Consider the following 6593-nt stretch of genomic DNA (forward strand, 5'->3'; position numbering starts at 1 on the left):
CAAAAATAATTGAGTAACACCTCCCTCTCCCCCCCCCCCCCCAACACTCCTTCCATCTAAAAGAGCCCCCCCCCCCCCACCTCCCATCCTCAAATAAATTTACTCCTTCCATCAAAAAAAGCCCCCCCCCCCCCACCTCCCATCCTCAAATAAATTTAAAAAACCACACAAATACATCACTGTGGTACTTTGTACATTATACAGCCGGGCACGGACAACATGAGAGCATAAAGCTCAAAATCGGGAGAGCTCGTACAATTTGCCATTCCCTGGCTGATATCTCTTTAATCTTTCATTATCAGTTAAGTTAACCGCATATTACGGATGTATCAAAAACATACGTCAATCCCCAATGTGTTTGAGTTATCCATGCTCGACTGTACTTGTAAATGCCACTAAAATTGTCACGGTGGGATCGATCCAGTATTGTGTCACACACATACATGATATCATGTGTGGGTGCCAAGACAATTTGCTTCAGTAGGCATTTTACGGCACTTGCAACACAATGAGGTCATATAGGTGCCAAAGATTAGAGGTGTTACAAGACAGTAACAAACACGCACAAAAAAGGGGAGGAAAATAAGGATGATAGATGTTTGATATGAAGGAAAGAGCAAACTAAATCAGAGCACCCGTCAATCACCCACACAAAGACAATGCAAGAGAAAAAAAGACCATTTTGTTCATCCTTTTTGCCTAACAAAGAACAATGGCACAAAGATCACATTTAATTATATTATTATTATATATTATTCATTCAAAAGGAACAACTAATCAACAAATTCAAACACATAGTACATAGACATGCTAACTAGCTACAAAAAAGATCCCGAACTTTTTGGATCCTGTTGAAACACCTGCACAGGGACTCAAACTTTATGGATCATGTTATCATTATCTCACACATTTTGCATCAAGACAATTTTTCATAAAGTGCTATATGCTGACTGGATTTATCTGGAAAATCATCACTGCTGTAAACAAAGACATGCCATTGCAGGTCTCCGCAGTATAGCAAATATGGACAATGTGCCGTCTATCAGTATTCTAGTTTAAGCATAAGCCTCAGACACTGACACCAATATACACCTTAAAAGAAAGGGAGTGTATACAGACCCGGTAACCGGGAACGTACACAGACCCGGTAACCGGGAACAAAGTCGCAAAGTATAGAGACCCGGTAGGGGAACTCTTTCTTGGCTCAAGGTTGACCTAGGTTCTTCTAGATATCTATGGCCTAGGTCTAGATCTAGATATAGGCAGACAGCTCTAGAATTCTAGATATAGGCAGACAGACATAAATCTTTGATCTAGTTTCGCGGCTAGCCTAGATCTAGATTGCTGATGTCTTTTTGATGAACTATCGTTTTTCCTCCGTTTTGGAGTAGGAGGAATCGCAATTTGAAGAAAAGAACAATGTCATAATTTCAATCGAGCAGCCACCCTATCTATTTCTCTGCCTCTCTCTCTCTCTCCTCTGTGTATCGCTCGCCTTTTCTTTTTCTTTGTTTGTCTCTGTCTTTCTTTGTCCCCACCTTTTTTCCACTCTATCTTTCTCTCGTTCCCTCCTGCCAACTGAGGCATTTCATACATTTTGCTTGCACCTCTCTCTCTCTCTCTCTCTCTCTCTCACTAAGCTCAATGGCATATTAGTCTGTTCAGATGAAGTCCATTCTAAAAAGATAATCTCATTCCTAAATTATGTTGTTATACGGACACGTCTGTCCTAGGGAAAAGGTATTCACTCGCATATGTAACTCTGTATCTACTGTAATGGGTACTATTTTATATGTATATGTGTATGAAAAAGACAATGGTATTCACTTCTCAGAGTGAAACATGTCCCGATTTCTCTCGCTGCCTCATTCATAGCACTGTGTGGAAGTTCTATTTCTATTTGATCATATGAATGTATGTATGTATGTATGTATGTATGAATGTATGTATGTATATATGTATGTATGTATGTATGTATGTATGTATGTGTGTATGTGTGTGTGTGTGTGTGTGTGTGTGTGTGTGTGTGTGTGTGTATGTATGTATGTATGTATGTATGTATGTATGTATGTATGTATGTATGTATGTAAGTAAGTATGTGTGTGAGCAGGAGTGTGTATGAGTGTAGGTGCGTGCGTCACGTGCGTGTGTGCGTGTGTGTGTGCGTGCGTGCGTGCGTGCGTGCATACGTGTATGTGGGCGTGCATGTCCAATTTATGTTAAACATCCAATGTGCTGCACCAATGTATGTAATTGCCGAACCATATGTTAAAATATGTGGATGTATGGGCCAAAGGCCTTTCAAATCAATAAATCATTTTGAATCTTGAATCTCTCTCTCTCACACACACACACACACACACACTAGATTTCTACCGGGTCTGGGCGCTGAAACTTTCCGAAATCACAAAAGAGTTCCCCTACCGGGTCTGTATACTTCGAGACTTTGTTCCCGGTTACCGGGTCTGTATACATTTCGTAAAAGAATGTGTGTTAAATCGACTTATTCAGAAAACAACTTGAACTGCTGAGAAAAATCCTAAGAGGTTATTTGCAGTCTATATATCATATGATCTATGTAATGAAAACCCCCCCACCAAAAACAAAAAAAACCCAATTTAACCCTTTTGTCCTTACAAAGGGAGCACACCCTGGGTTTCTAGCAAAAAGGAAATAATCCTCTAAAATACGACATGTATGTTTTTAAAGTTATAAGAAAGTTGTTTTTTTTACAAAATGATCTGAAAAAAAATGCAACCTTGTCGGGAAAAGAACACTGGTTCTAAGGAAGCTGTTTCCTCTGCAGTAGAGTATGGGCAAGTTATTTATTTCAGCCTCTAGTTGTGACTACCAGTCTTCATTCATTGCCCATCTATTTTGCCAAATGAAAGAATAATTAACAGCCTCTGTGAATCAAAAGTACAGTATTCCGGTAGATCTACACTTCGGCCTTGTTTTCTATTACATCTAACCAGACTTCCTGTCCATATCAAAACTAAAAACATACCATTACCAACAGCAAGGTGGGGGGGAAGGAAATATGCAGTAACTGCAAGGATTCACTGATACCAGCAGCCGGCAATAACTGTAAGTGTGAAAAATGAATAATAAGCCTCTTTTAAATCTTGCCTCAAAGAATAAGAAAAATAAAAGACAATGAAATTTCTAAGACTACAGCAGATTTTCAGCAGTCTTCTTCCAATAACCATATATTTTTTCATAATAAGGGAAAGTGGAAACCAGGCATCAAATTAGGCAAAACAGTGCATATGTGCAAGCTCAAACAGACAAAAGAAGACAGTAACAGTAGTATAAAGAAAATCTGTGTATGGAAACATGTTCCTTTAGGACATTGTACTTTTCCTCATTTCTTTGGTAATTATAACATTTAATTCAGTCTGGTTCATGGATGATATGTCAAAGTGACAGTGGCAGTTCAAGTTCTATGACAGCCCTCACAATAATAAATAAGCATATTATTCATAGTCCAAGTTCAACACAATATCTCTGGTTGACTTCTGTGCAGTATAAATAAATACATCCTCAGCCTGAATTCCCTCTCATGCAGGACTGAAGTTAGCTGACTAGTTCATCACCTAGATTTTCCCTTACCTTTCAAGCAACATTTTAGAGTGAGCAAAAAGAAGCACACTGAAATGACAATAAAGTTACATAATGCTGGGAAAGAGCAAGGCAGATGGACAGAAGCAATAGAGAGAAAGCAAAGAAGAATGAACTAATCAACCATAAATGATACCTGACAGTTGGCAAATCTTGACACAGCAATATGGGTACTTCACCTCTTTGGAATATCTTTGCAACATTAACAGCAGAAACACCTGAGATATTCACAAATTCAATTCTTATCACCCTTTATCGTACATAAAACACTACACCAAAAATTTTCCTTTTCACATCGACCTGTAAGACCAGATCTAGGCGGTTGCAAGCATCAACTCAGAAATTTCTTGAGCTGCAGACTGTCAAGGAAAAGGCGCGATAGTGAAGCGCCTAACCACTACATCACAGATGCTGGTTGGAAAAAGGGTGGGGGCTTCCATGGTTATGTGCTGTACCTGCCACAATTTAAAACACTAAGAGAAGGATGGATATAAGGTGGTTGTTGAACAAGTGAGGTCTCACAGCTACATGAAGTAGGTCCTCATAAAGTCCAACACCAAATGACTGCACAGCACCACTTTTAACTCATTGAGCCTTGGCCAATATGGAACTACTGTGATCTGTCTATACTAACCATTTATATGAGCCTTTGCCAATAGGTGGAGTTTTCTTCATATACGGTACCTTACAAAATCCTTTCCTATAAAAATGGTGCCGTGAGTGGTTGGCGGAAGCTCTGGTGAGGTTTGCTTCTTCTTTCCTATCAAACATCTGTCGTCCTTATTTCTCCTCCTTCTTTTTATGTTTGTTACTCTCTTGTAACACCTCTAATCTTCTGGCGCTCATACGACTTTATGCAGTTGTGAGCACCGTAAAACCTCTACTAAAACTTAAAAAATGGTGCTACAGCTTTGAAAATTGTATATGTGGTGCTTAATATGATGTTTCAGATGTGGGAGCATAGAAATAGATCTAGCAGTTGGGCCATCTGAAGAAATCTTACAATTATATTTAATTCTGAAATCTATGCATTTTTAGAATACAAAACGTGACGCGTCGAGTTCGTACTTTTTCTGTTGTCAAGTTCAACAATGAAATAATTGCTGAGAAACTCGTCCTTTTAAACTTTTACTACTATAACTACATAATTTGCCGTGCTATATCAAGAATAATGATATCTATAGCTGTTTTTTCTTTGCGAGCCTTCTAGATTTTCATTTTCGAGCATAACTCGTGTAGTCATTTCACAAGGCAACTTCGATTCCCCCCCGTGACTTTGTTTCTATCTGCCATTTTGGGGCCCCGGAATGAGCATATTATCATTCAATGTTTCTTCTCTGCCCAGACTGATTCCGAGGCTGTGACCGCATGTAATTTTGAAGAAAACGGAAATTCCGCGGCACCTCGTGCTCTGTCATCATTTGTTATGTTCGAAAGGAGCAATCAGAAAACGAGAAGTACTAGGGGTGGAGGAACGTGCATTGTTCCAGTCTATCCATTCAAAGCGTATTATTGTACGATGCAAGACGACGAGAAGAATAACGATGGATGAGATGAATCCATTTAAGTTTTCTTATGTCATCATTAAATCTAAACATGTTATGTTCGTAAATTTAAACCAAATAATGGTTAACATCGCACTGCATTCCAATGGTCAAGTATTGGTAGATCTACATGCAGCCATGCGTGCTTGGCTAGATGTCAACAAGAGGGGAAAATTTGATGTAAATTGACGATATCTTCTAAAATGCAGACAAATATTAATCCACTATGACGACTATGTGTCATTGTGGTTATGTTCGAAAGATATTTGGTATTTTGCATTAATGTCATAGTAAAATGTGAATTAAGTGGCATTTTTTCACCATTAGCAGGCATTATGAGTCAAACTGAATTTCCTGAATCTGTTTGTCAAAATTTCCCAAAAAATGAATTAAAATATGAAAATTGAAAGTTTTTCATTTCTTTCGGACATACTATGATGACACACAAATGCGAACACAAAGACATTCAGAATCTCTTTTTTCTGTGATTTTATATGCTCTTCATGCTTATGTTTGCGAATTAAAACAATGAGAAAACTATTATAATAATTTTAAGTTCAGTCAATTACTTTTCAGGTTTTTTTTCATTTTGTGTTATGTTTGAAAGATATTAGATATTTTGCAGAGATTCATAGTAAAATGTGAATAAAGTGGCATTTTTTTCATCATTAACATGCATTGCGAGTCAAACTGAATCTTCTAAATCGTTGTTTGCCCAAATTTTCATAAAAGAAATAGAGATGAAAATCGAAAGTTTTTCATTTCTTTCGGACATAACTATGATGACACAAATGCAAACACAACGGCATTCAGAATTTCTAGTTTTTCTGATCCTCACCATTTTATATGCTCTTCATGCCTATGTTTGAAAATTAAAGCAATAAGAAAACTGTTTAAAAAAGTAATTTTGTAAGTACAAATTCTTAAAAAATATGTCATCAGAGTAATGTCCGAAAAAATTTGACTTGACGTTACGTAACGCCAGTTACACAGCTTAGCATGCTGTCTCTAGGTCTGTAAATACATGTTTTTGTAGGAGGAGATATACTATACAGGAATAGAAAAATTCAAGTAAAAATGAAATATTAAAAACTTTACCATCAACCCTCTGTGCTACATTTAGGTACCCACCTATTGGCAAAAGCTCATATATATATATATATATATATATATATATATATATATATATATATATATATATATATAATAGGCCTATATATTAAGCTACTAGCTTAATTTTTGGCTGAGATAATGATATATTTCTCCTGTTTGCAGTTCTCTTAATTTTTACCAAGTTATCTGTAAAATGGTTTATCCCACAGACTTATGAAATAACCTCATAGTTTTCAATTTCCAAAAACATTTCTGCTCACTAAATGTGACAAAACAGCACCAAAAATTAATGACTGCAACACAACAATATGAGGA

This window comes from Aplysia californica, unplaced genomic scaffold (assembly GCF_000002075.1).
Source record: "Aplysia californica isolate F4 #8 unplaced genomic scaffold, AplCal3.0 scaffold01231, whole genome shotgun sequence".
NCBI classification, from domain to species: domain Eukaryota; kingdom Metazoa; phylum Mollusca; class Gastropoda; order Aplysiida; family Aplysiidae; genus Aplysia; species Aplysia californica.